Source organism: Anticarsia gemmatalis, chromosome 3 (assembly GCF_050436995.1).
Source record: "Anticarsia gemmatalis isolate Benzon Research Colony breed Stoneville strain chromosome 3, ilAntGemm2 primary, whole genome shotgun sequence".
Lineage (NCBI taxonomy): Eukaryota > Metazoa > Arthropoda > Insecta > Lepidoptera > Erebidae > Anticarsia > Anticarsia gemmatalis.
Window position 1 is genome coordinate 9,090,014 of NC_134747.1, and position 14,745 is coordinate 9,104,758.

At 34.6% G+C, this 14,745-nt stretch overlaps 1 protein-coding gene across 1 annotated transcript in view; it reads right to left on the bottom strand.

Annotated features, from left to right (window-relative positions):
- Nucleotides 1-12,228, bottom strand: part of Schip1 (Schwannomin interacting protein 1) — a 65,409-nt gene extending 53,181 nt beyond the window's left edge. The window contains exon 1 of the mRNA XM_076136313.1: nt 12,109-12,228. The gene's annotated coding sequence lies outside the window, so the exon portion shown is untranslated. The remainder of the gene's footprint in view (nt 1-12,108) is intronic.
- Between the last annotated feature and the right edge of the window lie 2,517 nt (nt 12,229-14,745).

Genomic DNA, 14,745 nt, shown 5'->3' on the forward strand with positions numbered 1-14,745 from the left:
TGTAAATATCATTAAGTTCGACTTTCTATGAATACACATGTCTAATAATAATCAATAAAATGTTGATATGTATACAAGTTGTTTACTCAAACAAAACCAAATAGCAGAAGTTGTGATGCAGTTCAATGCCACGAACAATATTAAATGTTCTCCATATCCACTTGAACAGGCAAAGTTTTCCTATATGCGCGTTATCTGCGAATTGAACTGAGAAAAGTTTCAATATAGCATTGGAAAATATATAAAATGAGGTAGAATATTGAGTTTTAGACAATGTAGAGCCAAAAAAATACCAATAAATAAAGAAAACTGACCATTATGTTCCTAAAATATTGTAATTTTTTAATAAAATAACAATATATGTTTGATATTTTTTTAAACTTGGCCTCGATGCTTAACATGGCTCTGATTTGACTGCTTAAACTTATTCAACAACGTTACCATTTTACCATTTGGAGTTAAGTTAAATGTCGCATTACTGAACTATCTGCTCTATGGAGAACATTAAACCCGGACTATCAAATTGTTGGATCCTCCAAAATACTAAATTAGGTACCCAGTGAGCGCCATCAAACTAAAACTCATTAGAGAAATACAGTGACCTAAAAACCTCTACCAAACAATCATTAGAAAAAATACAGATCTCTGAAAATACAAGTAATCAGTCGGTCCAGGTACGGTTGGGACCAATCCCGAACGCCAGTGATTAACTATGTAGGTCGACCAAAAATGTCTACATTAAACTTGTACGTATTTCCAACGAACAATTGCTTCCCGACAAATTTCCCTCTCGCAGACTGACGGGTACTTCACCTGTTAAGATACTGCAAACGATTTAATGTTAAGCCATTTTCTTTTACTCCCTCTTAACTTTTAACTCAGATAAAAACGTTGTAAAAGTTCATTGTCTGAGAGATATGAGGATTATGAGGGAAGAGAGGTAATTATTCTGGCTAAATACAGAAAAGTGGCGTATTACTGGATAGGCATAAAAAGTCTTGTAAAACTAGGGCATATCATTTCGTAAAATGAGAAAATAACTGACTTAAGACTGATTCGAAATATCATAAATAAATATCATTGGACAACTCATACACGGTCATTTGCAATTTCAAACTAAGCAGAGATTGTACTATGCTAACCAAATAACTGATAAACATAAATACATACTTATATAATTTGTGATAAAACTCATCATTACAAAAGATTTAGAGCCGTAAAAACCTTGGTATCTATTTACACTTGGCACCTACGCATGTATCGATAAATAAGTAATCTGAGTAATACCACCTTACTATTCCAGTAACCGCCTGTAATAGCATTTCCGAAAACACGTTTCGTCGTGTTGTTCTTGTCGCTTTATCGCGGAAAATCTCTAACTGCGGGATTTTCATTTGTGTAAAAACAGCTCGCTTGTTTTGTTATTATAAAACCGCGATTATTTTCACAGCGGACATAAAACTGCCCGTAGCTGTGAAGTAAACTACTATAATAGCATGGTGACGATTTCTGTACTCATTTAGTATCTACCTATTGTAATACCTACTTCACAGAGATATGAGAATTCGTGACGGTATAATCTGGTGACGTCATGGCCATATACTCAACTTTATTTATATCATAATTATGAAGGCTTAACAGGCTCACACATTCCGTAACGACAAACTTCAGTTAGGTCGAACAACTTAACGGACCAAGTTGCACTTCGAGCACGAAGAAAGTTGATTACGTAAGTTGGCACCCCTCCAGCTATTGTTCATATCACTTCAAGTAATACTTGTTCCCATCGATTATATGAAACATTATGTGAATTTAAACATACTCTATATGAATTACATTATAGTATATCTTATCTCTCATTGTTTTAGTATACTTTTACCGTTTTGAAACAGAATATTTAAATAAAAAACTTTGAATTCTCTGCGTAGCTTTTACACATTTCGTGGAAAACCAAAATTTTCCGTATTTACAGTCCCAAAATAACTTGACGTCATTTAATAATCATAACGAAAAATATGTTTACTCAGCGACTGTATTTGATGAATTATTTCTTACTAAGAAGTACAAGCAATGTTTTACTTTAACAAACATAATTTTGTGGTTCTGCGTCAATCATGTAAAATTTACATTTAGTTTGAAATAGAGAATTACTAAGCAAGTAACGAACTAACTATCCCTGTTATCTGTACAGAGTAATTATATTATTATTAGATTGCGACATCGTCGAGAAAATTACAGATATCCTTGACTATGTTCCCGGTGACATTTCAGGGTTAGTGGTGAACATAGTTGCGAGAATACTTAATGAATCTTTAGCTAACCTTGTAGCGAGAATAAACCTGTATATGAACCTGTATGAATTTATCTATTCCTGGAACATGAAACTGTTTATATTAGAAACGTTTAAACTAAATACTAAATCTTTAGATTCCTTGATATTCACTAGGTAGTAGTAGTTTTATTTTTAAAGGATAACTACCTACGTGTTAAAATATAACCTCTCACTTATTGATATTTTCCTATTTGAAATATTCGAATACGAAAAGTAGTAACACTGAATTTAAGAAGATTTTACATAATCTCTTTATTCCATTTTTCAGAATAAACTAACGAATGAATTAAATCAGCTTTCGACAAAAACACTAAAAGCAACAAGTTTTTATATTGCACTACTAGAGAGCGTTGATTACCAATATTGTTTGAATGAATACAGTTATTGGTTTCAATACATTTATTCATACACATATAATAGCTGTACATGTATTATAGTTCATATTCTCTGTTCGATTTTATCCTTAACCCCGATCCAGTGCTCATGCACTCGGACGGTGCAAGGACTCGCATGCAATATTATATAAATAGAAAAAGAATTATTTATTGATGGTAATGTACAGAAATTTATTACAATAAAACTTAACTATAAGTAACTTTTAAAAACTAAACTAAACTAGAAATAATTTAAAAAAAACAAAATATTTACATACTTACAATTATACAATATATTTACAATATAAAATATGGATACAAAAGGAGTGCGTCACGCGTCGTAGAATTTCTCCTCACCATCGTCGACTGGTAACGTACCCAGAATGCTGGCAGCATTGCCACGTTGGATGGCAATGCTAATTCTTTGACCAAAGTAAAGGCCAGCATTCTGGTCACGCGTAGCATCGACGAGACGCTTCGCAATCTCTCGGTAGAGACTACGAGCACTCGGGCCCCACGGTCCCAAGGTTTCAACCCCAAACGGCACAAATACGTAATTACCAATAATGTTACTATATTTGCGCCGCTTGAGGTTTTCTGCTGATGCGGCAGCAGCGCCCGCAACGCCCACCGTACCTGGAATATGGGAAGGCGCCAAGGTGTCGACACAGGTTGCATCCCAAACCAAGGGCCTGCCCATACTCCAAGGCAACAACGACATACCGTCCGGCCTCTTCCCATCGTCGCGCGCCAGCCCATTGGGTTCTAATAGAGCTGGAACACCCGCGGTGGCAAGAGACCGGCGAATTATGTCGTTTAGGTGGGCGTGACGCGGGAAACGACCCGCACTCTTATTACATGATAGACCATGGTGCCCGAGCTCGCCGACAGCTTCCCCGCAGTGACAACGATGCGGAGAAACACACGAGGCTCCTAAACGAAGACATGTGGCGATGCGGAACGTGGTATCATCGAGCATGGTACCTACGTTAAATGAAGGGAGAGCCTGAAGCCAAAGCCCCGATTCCCATTCTCCCACAGCCAGAAGGCGAGCACGCTCAGCAGAAGTGGAAGATGTTAATAAAATATTTTCCTTAATCAAACTGCTGAGCGGCGCGTCCCACTGTCTCTGAGAGAACAAGTTTCGAGGTAAATCCGTGTTTGGAGCGGCCATTTTCCAGGCGTTCATGGCATCGGTCTTACACGACACTTCAGAATTAACCAGTGTAGGAGCTAAAATTTTCCTGGTCAATTCTTCAATATTATTATATTAAACTTCGCAATAACAATTTCATTTGTATATTATTTCAGCGAAGGTACATAGACTAGCTTATATGATAGTAATAAATATAATCTTATTAAATCTAACGTTCCCTATATTTCCCTAAAGGTTTGGACTGAAGATTTGTACACCTACGTTTCGCTAATTACGTTTGCTTGCAAGTAGGAGGTAGTAAGAAGTAGTGCGTATATATAATGTTTATTCTAAGTATGTATATCACTTATTCTGGGATACATAATATTTTACGTAGGCACATGGGTATCAGCGCGACTTTATCAGAACTGTGTTGAACTAAAATACTGAAAACTACTAATAAAATAAAGAATATTATGAACAAAATTCTAAAAGTTTTCTACATTTAAAACGCCTTTGATGTCATAGTTTATCTTTTGACCAGCTTTATTTACTAGCTTGTTTTATCTGTATAGTGCTTTTTACGTGTAACATTTTGTAGTAAAAAAAAAAATATTTTACTAATATTCACATTTATTTATGTTAATTTAGTCTTTATCTTTGTAATTTTATGTGTCCAACTGTTTGAAATAGATTTTATGGACCTACAATCATATTTTTGTCAACTTGTTCTACTGCCACATAAATAAGAACTCGGCGTAGTGTTACTTCACTTTATTCTCAGTGAGGACTCTTAAGTTGATAGGCATGACCGACCGCACATTTGTCTGAAACCACAAGTGGTTTTCAATGGCTCCTTCAGGCGTAAGCAACTTGCGATATTGAAAAGCTCACGACCACTGGTGCGGAAAAGATGAGTGAGTTTCATGAATACCGCCTTAAACTTCAAACCAAAATCTTTGTGGCGTAAACAACGATGTAATAACATACCACCGTTGACGAAAGAAGCTATAACTTTGAAGGCCCGTTTCACGGATAACCTTTCTGATAGATAAAGTGACCGTTAATGTATTAAAACAATAGTCAAAATTTCACCTGATGTCCTCACCATAATTAAGTGGCGAAATCGGGGCATGGTACAAAATGGTTTCGTGTATATAATGGTATAAAACGTGTCGGTAATTTTCTTTCTTTCTTCAAATTTAACTTGACCTAATCTCAAATATCCAATAATTGGAATAGATCTATACGTTATTCGCTATAATATTTCATAAAAGTTCAGAAAATGTAATTTCGTGTTCCAGATTTTTATTAAACTTTTTCTGCGAAAACTAAAGTAACTGCTCTTTTAAATTGAATTATAGCCTGCTCTGAGAACGTTTCTTACCGTATAGTTTCTTATTTAATGTATCAGTAGCTTTTTTTTCTAAATAAATGCCTGAAAATAATATTAAAGATTAATAACAATTTACTCAACTACAAATCTGTTCAAAACAATCATTCAGAATTTAAAAAATAACCAAATACAATTTGATTACCAGTAACAATGTACTTAGTAAAACGACCTTTAGAAAGTTTCTCTCCATCATGAAATCCTTTCGACATTGTAGTAACGTATTTGAATTAGAAATTACATATTCCCGGCGTTCGTTCAAGTACCTAGTAGTTAACATCGCAACGCAAACTAATCTGAACATGACATCAAGGAAAACATGTTTAATTAAGTTGTTAACATACAACAAGCACTACAACCTTCGTTTTACCTAAGTTTAACAAGGAGGTGATATACACACACATATCTTACTTAGAACATGTAATGTAAAATAAACATAGTTATAATCAGCGCATTTCTATACTAATATTATAAAGCTGAAGAGTTTGTTTGTTTGTTTGTTTATTTGTTTGTTTGTTTGTTTGAACGCGCTTATCTCAGGAACTACTGGTCCGATTTGAAAAAGTTAGATAGCCCATTTATTGAGGCAGGTTATATGCTATATATCATCACGCTACGACCAATAGGAGCAGAGTACCAGTAAAAAATGTTACAAAAACAGGGAAAATTTTGACCCATTCGCTCTTATGTGACGCAAGCGAAGTTGCGCGGGTCAGCTATCATAAATATGTTGCAATTTAGTTATTTGCTATATGTTTTATTTCGGTTTTTTAATTGAATGAAACGAAATTATTTTACTAAATACTTATCGAGCCCTGAAACTAAAAAAATATTGCTATTGAAAACTTGTTTGGTTTGAAAACCTAACAAACACAGAATAGCGTACAAAGCTGTTTTAGAATTATATCTGTACAATATTTTAAATAAAGTGGGTAAATAACAAGGCACTTTTATCCCATCTGTTTCAATTTTCCGGACCAGACAATTGTACTTATGTACTTCGTACCTCATCATTGGCTATTCGTACGGGCGGAGAGAATATTTGCTCCGGCCCCAATAAACGAAAACTCGTATTGGAATTTTGAAGTACGCCAATGCGAAAAATATCCAGATATTGTTCCAAGCCTGACTCAGTTAGACAAATATTTTTGTTTGTGTAATAGTAGTTCACATAAAAAGGTTATAGTACAGACGATAAGGTGCGTCACCGTACCACATTTACATGAATTGTCTTTTGGAATCTTGCCCCTTCAGTGGATCGATGGCGTAGGGCGCGCGGCGGTCGCCCATTCATCATCCAACCCGAACCAAACACCTTTTATTCACATTAATTTGAAACATCACCCGAACCTTACCATAACTTTTTAGTTTTCACCATATACTTGATAGTCACAACTATGATATGATCTATAGAAAAAGCTATATGAAGGTGTCACGATTTATTGTAAGGGACTTCACGTAACTTTGTTTTCTTTGTAAGCAACGTGTAAAAATGGGGAAACTTTTCCTATAACTATCTACAAGGTCTTAGCTCTACGCAGGTGCCCAGAAAGGAATTTCTCAGTCCAGTAAGTTTCGCAATATCCATTTTACAGTAGAGATATGGGCACTTATGTAATTAAACATTCCTAGTTAGTACAGAGAGAAATTTAAACACGAACCTAATTAACAATGGACATTTTGAGGTCCCAAAAAGTTCTAAATATTAAAAAATAAGGTGTTGTTACATTCAGCGATATGTTTTAAAGTGTTACTCTATAGAGATCGCTTTCTGTATTCATTTAAATAAGTATAAATTTCTTTTAGACTGCTTGTTTAACTTTTTGTTCTGAGTTGGTACCCACTCAATTATGGTTAATACAGATTTAATTTAATATTCCTTGTTCAGTGTCGTTTTCAATAATTATTTCCAATAGAGATAGAGTACAAAAAGTAACAATATCGGGAAAATAGTTTTTTACCGTCGAAGCCAACCAATGTGTTTGACAAAATATAGATAATTTCCAAAGCCAAGGGGGCTCAAAGCAAGTCCATACAGATGAATGTCTACTAATCCTACCGTCCCCAATAACGATATTAGAGCCCAATGTGCGGGGGCAATTCTACCGGATAGGGTGCAAGGGGTGTTCTGTTTCCGAGCAATAGAGCCGTCCGATTTATCTAACAGGCTCTCATCCGACGCGTATATATAAAACTAAAGTTACGCATAAAATCCTAAGTACTTGTATTTTCACAGTTTCCCCGCAGCGCTATAAAGCCGCTACTATCGCAACTATAATAACTTAACTTAAGAGGTAATTACCCAACCTATTAAAGAGGTATATTACCGTTGAATCTGGAAATCAGCTTGAAAGAGAGTGGAGTGTAATAGCTACTAAGATTACTTACTACTCAGTGCACGTATAAAGTGCCAATAGAGGTAACGGATAACCGCGTTGTTCAGAGTCAACGATTTTGTTACGAACTTGCCTAAAATGGTGTGATTTTACTAAACAAGGCTTCTTGAAACATTCTCAGTGCCAGTGCCTACAAACAAATGTAATAATGTCACTTCGAGTTAGAATCACCCCTTAAGTGAAAAGGATTTGTAAGTATGTGTGTGTACGTGCAGTTGTTACGAGTATGTAAGTATGTGTGCGTTCGTCTTAGCCGTGGGTGTTAGGAGCGTGCAAAGTTGGCACTTAGGGACGTCAATTACTATCTCTTTCTTCTTTCTTATAATGCGGAAATGCACTCTCTCATCTTTCTAGTATGGTGACAAATAAAGAATAGTAATAGATTCTTTGAACAATACCTAGTTGAGCGCTGTATTGATTCATATAAACTTCAAAATCAAGACTTGGTTTGAAACACTAACAGAGTTCAACATTGATTCAGTTTTAAAATAGAAACACTTTGTAATATAAACAATGGGTAATATACGAAGTGCTTTTTATGGTTTCCCAAATTACTTCTCCCGGCTATGGTAGAAATATGAATATAAGTCGTTGCGTGACAGAACTGTATCAATAAAGTGGGGTGATATAGGCTGCGTGTGGACGAATACACAAAATATAACCAACTTTGTGGTATACCACTGTGCTCCTCTAATTTAGGAGTTCGAGAACGATCGGCTTTAATGGCCTTTACGATGTATAAAGCGCCAAAAGCGGAAATAGGAACATATCATTACGATTATTCACACGTTTGATCTAAATGCGCATATCGAAGGTTTTATGATTTTTTAGTTTAATATCTAAACTAATATTGTAAAGCTGAATAATTTGTATGTTTGTTTGTTTGAACGCGCTAATCTCAGGAATAGACCATTTATCGAGTAAGGCTTTAGGCTATATAACATCACGCTACGGCCATTAGGAGTGGAGTAGCAACGAAAAATGTTATAAAAACGGGAAAAAATTATGACCTGTTCTCTTTTATGTGACGCAAGCGAAGTTGCGCGGGTCGGCTAGTCTCTTATAAAACTTCTGATCGAGTGTTCAATTTCTATTCGTGAATAGAATGAGTTGCCGTAGTACGTGCACATTGATTTCAGTTAGTTCGTTATCACTAATGAGACACGTAGAGGCGCAAACAACGAAGGACAAGTTCGTTTATTAGTCCGTGAGATTTACCAAGGCCTTGTTGCGCTCCTGGTAGTACGACTGTTATACAAATAATCCTCTATACATATTTTACTTAAAACTTGTTTTAAAGATTTGTTTTTCTTTATAACTTTTTGAAAAACTACTTAGACGACAATAACTAATGTATTTAAAGAGTTAATCCCTGTGGGCTAAAGTTAATTTACTTGTTGTTTCTTAAACTCTTATACGTCTCATATAATTTAACTTGTACAAATTACTTATAATCTTACATTACTTTTATAAAATTATCTTCAACCAGTTGAGTACTACCTACACAAAATGTTATTCCCGAAAATATTCTGAAAGGATGGCAAAAAGAGGGTAGGGAATGAAAAGATCTCAATCATGTGAATGTATGAAGAATAATGCAGTAAGAAAGCTACGCACTTTTGTTAGATTGTAAATTATACGTACACGATGGAGATTCTTATGAGCTTTAACTTTGTATCTTTGCTTGGCCGGTAATAACAGCTAGACATGTAGGTAGCTAACAAGGATCATGGAAAGACGATATTATTGTTATTGAAAAATAAATGTAAGTCTGCACAAGAAATAATTAACAAGATTGATCTCAATCTACAAACTAAAACCAAGAATACCTCAATCTACAATAATAAAATGCCCTATAAAAATAAACAAAAACGGACTTTTCCAGATTGAGTACAAAATATAGACAGCGACTAAAGCGAATATATCAAATAGAAATTAAAGTTTAAAAGCGGTTTAAGCCAAAAATGTTGAAAATCGTCTGTCATGCTGACGAGAAAAGCTTAAACTTTTTAACTAGCCATATAGATGGCAAAGCGTTTCCACGCGGTGCTACTAATTGTGAATGCTGCGTTGTCCGGGACGACGAGGTCAAACCAAAGTGAAATACGGGTCGCCATCATTAATCTTATCTCTATACACTTATACAGATTTATAAAACTGCTTTTTACCACAAAAGGACGGTGTTGTTTCAAATTATTAAAGGCAAAGAAAATAAATACTTGCATTCAGTTTCACAACTCGGCGAAGTGTCAGACAATCTATTTGTTAGATAAAGGGACGGCAAGCAAATGTAAGAAAATGAATGTCAAAATTATATGTGACCTTTACTGCGTATAATAAATATTGCAGACATCAAAAGTATTGGAAATTTAAATGTAATCCTATATTATTGGATCACTCGAGGAGTTTAACAAGTTAAGTTAGTGTTAAGTTAATCTACTTAAACGGTTTATTCTAAGGTTTCTTGGATTGTAATTTAAATCTTAATCAAAGTAGCTATCGCACTACAATATCCTTAATAATAACCTTTCTAATCCTTGCAATAAAAAATGCACATGAGCACTGTGGACTAGGCTGTTAAAAGGTATTTTTGTACAATTTCACAGCAAAAAAATGAGGGTTAGTCTTTTACCTCTCGAAGTGTAGGTATTGGTTGTTCCCCCAGAATACATTGGTATAAATTATTATACTTAGTCTAAGTTATAAGTGGCGTACACGAGCAACTGCCAAAAGACTCCGCGAGGGTTGTTCCCCAAAGGCAAAATACCCGCAATAAAAAACAAGATAAACGGCTACAAATTGTAGCTACTTTCGTAAATACTTAAACATATACTTAAGTGCACCCGTAAGTTGTTTATCTTTTGTAGAGTCAATAATGGCCAATTAGATAGTCGATATATGGCCTTCGAGGCTTGATATAGGGTGACTAAGACCTCAAGGAAAGATATATTTATAACTACTGGCTACTCAGTAAATCTTTCTCCGCGCACGCTAGCAACAGCAGGAATTGGCAGCTTCCGCGAGTCTTTATGATTAAATATGATAGGCAACGACTTTTATGGCATAGTCTCCCAAAATTACTTCTCATACTAGTATTACATTCCTACATAATATAAAGTATGGAGTTCAACCATCATAGCATCACATAAACTCTATCTTACTAACTATAGCGACGATATAAAAAAGGTCATATGCGCCAAGTGTATGCATCTTCAGATAATGCGATATTAAATCTTGATTTAGTACGACGGTGGATCCATTGTAGCTCTCGAAGGGATGTCTGGGGATGGTACGCAGTTTATAGATTATTGGGAATCCCTAGAGGATTCATCCCCTTGAGTCAATCGTGGCTATCTCGAGAATAAAGCAGTAGGCTTCAAATCAAATCAAAGAAGTATATGTGCCCGTTATGAGCTAGTTATAGCTACAAATATAACATAAGATTATAATACTGCGTTTCTTATAAAGCGTTTCAAAATTTATATGATTGCTTTCTTATTATAAGTATGTTTAAAATGCTCCAAAAGGTATTTCTCAGTGCACCGATATAAAGTTAGATAAGCTCGCTCTGTCCCTGACTATAACATATCTGATCAAAGACTGTATTAAATTTTATTATTTCATTTCCCTTTATTTCAATAGTACCATACCTAAACTTTGTGAAACCAAGTCTGATATCAAATAGTGACGTAACCATAAACCAAAAACACTGAATGTTGCAATGTAGTATGAAGCCAAATAAAATCGTTAATGTACGTAGCTTTGCGTATTGCTATAAATAAACTTATATCCTGTAAAATTAATAAAAATGTATCAAGTATTCAAGTATTAAAATATAATAAAATCAGCCCGTTATTTCAGAGACCATTATTAATGTTCTTGTGTACTGTTTACTTCGTTACTGCATATTTACACGATATCAAATAAATAAGTTTGCTTAAGCAGTGCTATTCAAAACCAATAAACCATTGATATATTCTGCAAAAAGATCAGTCCTTTTCTCGTTTTCATAAAAGAGCGCGATTTACATTTGGTATTTTACGAGTGTGCCGACTTTGCCGAGGCCCTGGTTCCTACTTAACGCAAAAACGGCATTATAAAATCAAATTCCCAGCAATAATACCCTTAGTTATGCTTATGTCCTAGATTTATGCTAATATACCTAGGTCGTAACTTGCGCTCCTCTTACCTACATAGGGAGATTTAGATTTAAATTTATAATTGCGAGGGGGAGCGAAAGTAGCCGAATAAATTTTATTCCACTTCCAGATGCTTATCGTTTCCAACTTTTTAATGGTATAAGTTCAATACAAACAAAGTTTATGTGAGTAATTGATATTTATGTTTAGAATAGAGCACAACATTTCTTCACAAACACAAAGTTAAACTTTCAATTAACAGAAAAGCAAAAATTGTAAACCACATTTTTTGTATTATTTTTAAATAATGTAATAAATACAAATAAGAAAATGACTTACTTATTCAAGTAAAATCCGTTGTATGTACACAAGAATCACGTGAACGTTCACTTCGAGTTGTTATGCGAGTGGAAGGCCCGCGGAGCGTCGCAGGGCGGGCGGGCGCATTACGTAGCCAATGCGCCCCGACTGACGGTGACGTTGCCCGGCCGCCCCGCCCGCATACACCACTTCCTAGCCTGCCAACTACGTACCGACAACACGGACTATGGAACCAGACCAGCTTTTTAATAAAGCACATAAAACACATCGCCGATTTATGTGTTTATTGCTTATACGTGTTTGCACTCTATTTAATATCGTTACTCTTATTATGTGAGAAACTGTATGTACTGTACTTAAGCGGTTATTTGGCTAGCTCACTGAGATAAAATTAAGTAAAACTAAGTTAAGATATAACTTATAATGAAACCATGGATATATTTTTATCAGTTTGTGTCCAATACACAACTTGGCGTGACCGTTTGGAGCGACTGAAAACAACCCTTTTTTACGTCTCTGCCCAATTTCAAGGAAGCGGACGCCGGACGGGCAACAATTTAATTAAAGTGCGGTAACTGTCTAAGAAAATATAAATCAGGTAATAGAACCTCTTTTTTATTTTAAAACGATTTTAACTCAGAAACCATTCAAATGGTTTTCTCACTAATTCACCATCAAAAGCTATTTGGCCGGAAACTCGAATAAGCTCTCGATGTTGGATTAAAGTCTTCAGAGGTTAATACGATGATCGCGGCTTTATCTAGAGTTATTCTCGCGTTGGCTTACGAGATTATTGTGTGTGACAGTCGAGTTATAAAGCACATTTCATCAGATGCATATCTCAATTTAAGCACCTTTAGGCGCCAGAAGATTAATGATAATTAGATCTTTGTCGGGTTCATTACGCTCAGAATGAACGTTATAGCTAGATATAGATACGTGGAGCACCAGTCATTAACCATGTTTGAGGGAACTCGTAAAATGTATAGGTTTTATACATTTATTTTAGACTTGCATAGTTAAAATTAAATAAAAAATTAGCCATACCTACTTGCACTTGTCTTACCTATTATATAAATGAAGTAAACCTATACAAAATAATATACGATGGTAAGTATATTAGTAATATAATCATCAATGCAAGATGAGTAGTTGTTTTATTACTAAAGAAGCTTCTATATCTGAGGAATAACGTAAAATTTCTGCTTCGCATTTATGTATGTATTTAAAAAAAATTTAGAACTCTGGATATTACCTACCCACGCATTTCATTTGGCACCTACTTATATTATCTTTGTTTTATATGAATAAGAATACTTTTGAATAAATTAAAACATAACATTCATATACTTATGTAAGTACTAATGTCAATAAATTATGCATTATGTGATAATAATATGATGTTAGTAACTAGATATTATTTTTAAAGCAGTCACCATTAGGTATTATAAAAAAGCAATTTTTTTAAGGATGGATGTTTGTACCTATGTGTGTTTGGTACTCATACACTCAAAACGTAAACTCTGAACGGAATTTATTGAAATTGGGCACACAGATATTATAACTGACTAACTACTAATACAATGTTAGTAGTTAGTTATAATACAAATGTATTATCACGATAATAACGGACGACGTCGCGGGCTAAAACTAATCGAGTTGTTCATATTACCTGACCCACTATATTTCAAGGAATCAATCATACTGTGTTAGGCTCTTATGGGTGTAGGTAACTTCCTGCTAAATGAGGTTACTCCTACATACTTTCATTAAATGTAATAAGGCTGTGGTAATAGGAAGAAAGTAGATGTGTTCCGAGAATCTCAATTCTCACTAAACACTTATTATACGTTACGTTTAATGTCAAAGTTTTTTCATATTACGTGACTTTCTAGTTACTAATACACTGGTATCCTTTTACTGAGAAACTTTTTGAACGTAAGTACATAAGGATTTCATAGAACGTTGCTCTAAACATAGTTAGTTCCTACATTTACATAATTTGAATGGCTTTTTGACCCAATTTTAGTAAAATTACGGTAAAGTTTTGGTTTTCTATGGTAAAGTTATTTTCAAACCTTTTAAAAAGTTACATAGGACATTTTAACTTACCCTCAACAATGCAGCTAATACCTAGGAAGGCCTAAAACGACGACTTTAAATAAATTAACTAGCTACTTACTGGCGATCCCTTTTCGGTATCCCATCAACAATGAACTCTACATGAAGGTAGCTAGATCTCTTAGGCACTACACTACATCTGGAGAAACCTGATTAGGTTTTTTGTTAAAATAACTGAAAATTCTAAAGTTGATGTATAAAAAACGAGGCAGTGATATTGCCTAGTAAAAATCTAAACGGAGTCGTAGAATTTATAAATAATACGTAGGTGGTATTTGTTTTTTTCATTTGGGTGCGTATTGTGCATAATTATTACAAACTTGCATTTTTTATCTTATTATCCCAAGATTTAGTAAGAAGCACATAATTTTTTTATAAAGCTTTCTCTTTTAAAAACTCAAAGTGCTATTACCCGAGTACGCAGAAAATGCGCTTGCCTTTGCAATTTTTTTTTCGACCCCGAAGTAAAGCTGTTTTTTCTTTTAAAATTCAAGAAATAGTCAGTTAAAACTTAAAATTGCGGCCCATAAAATA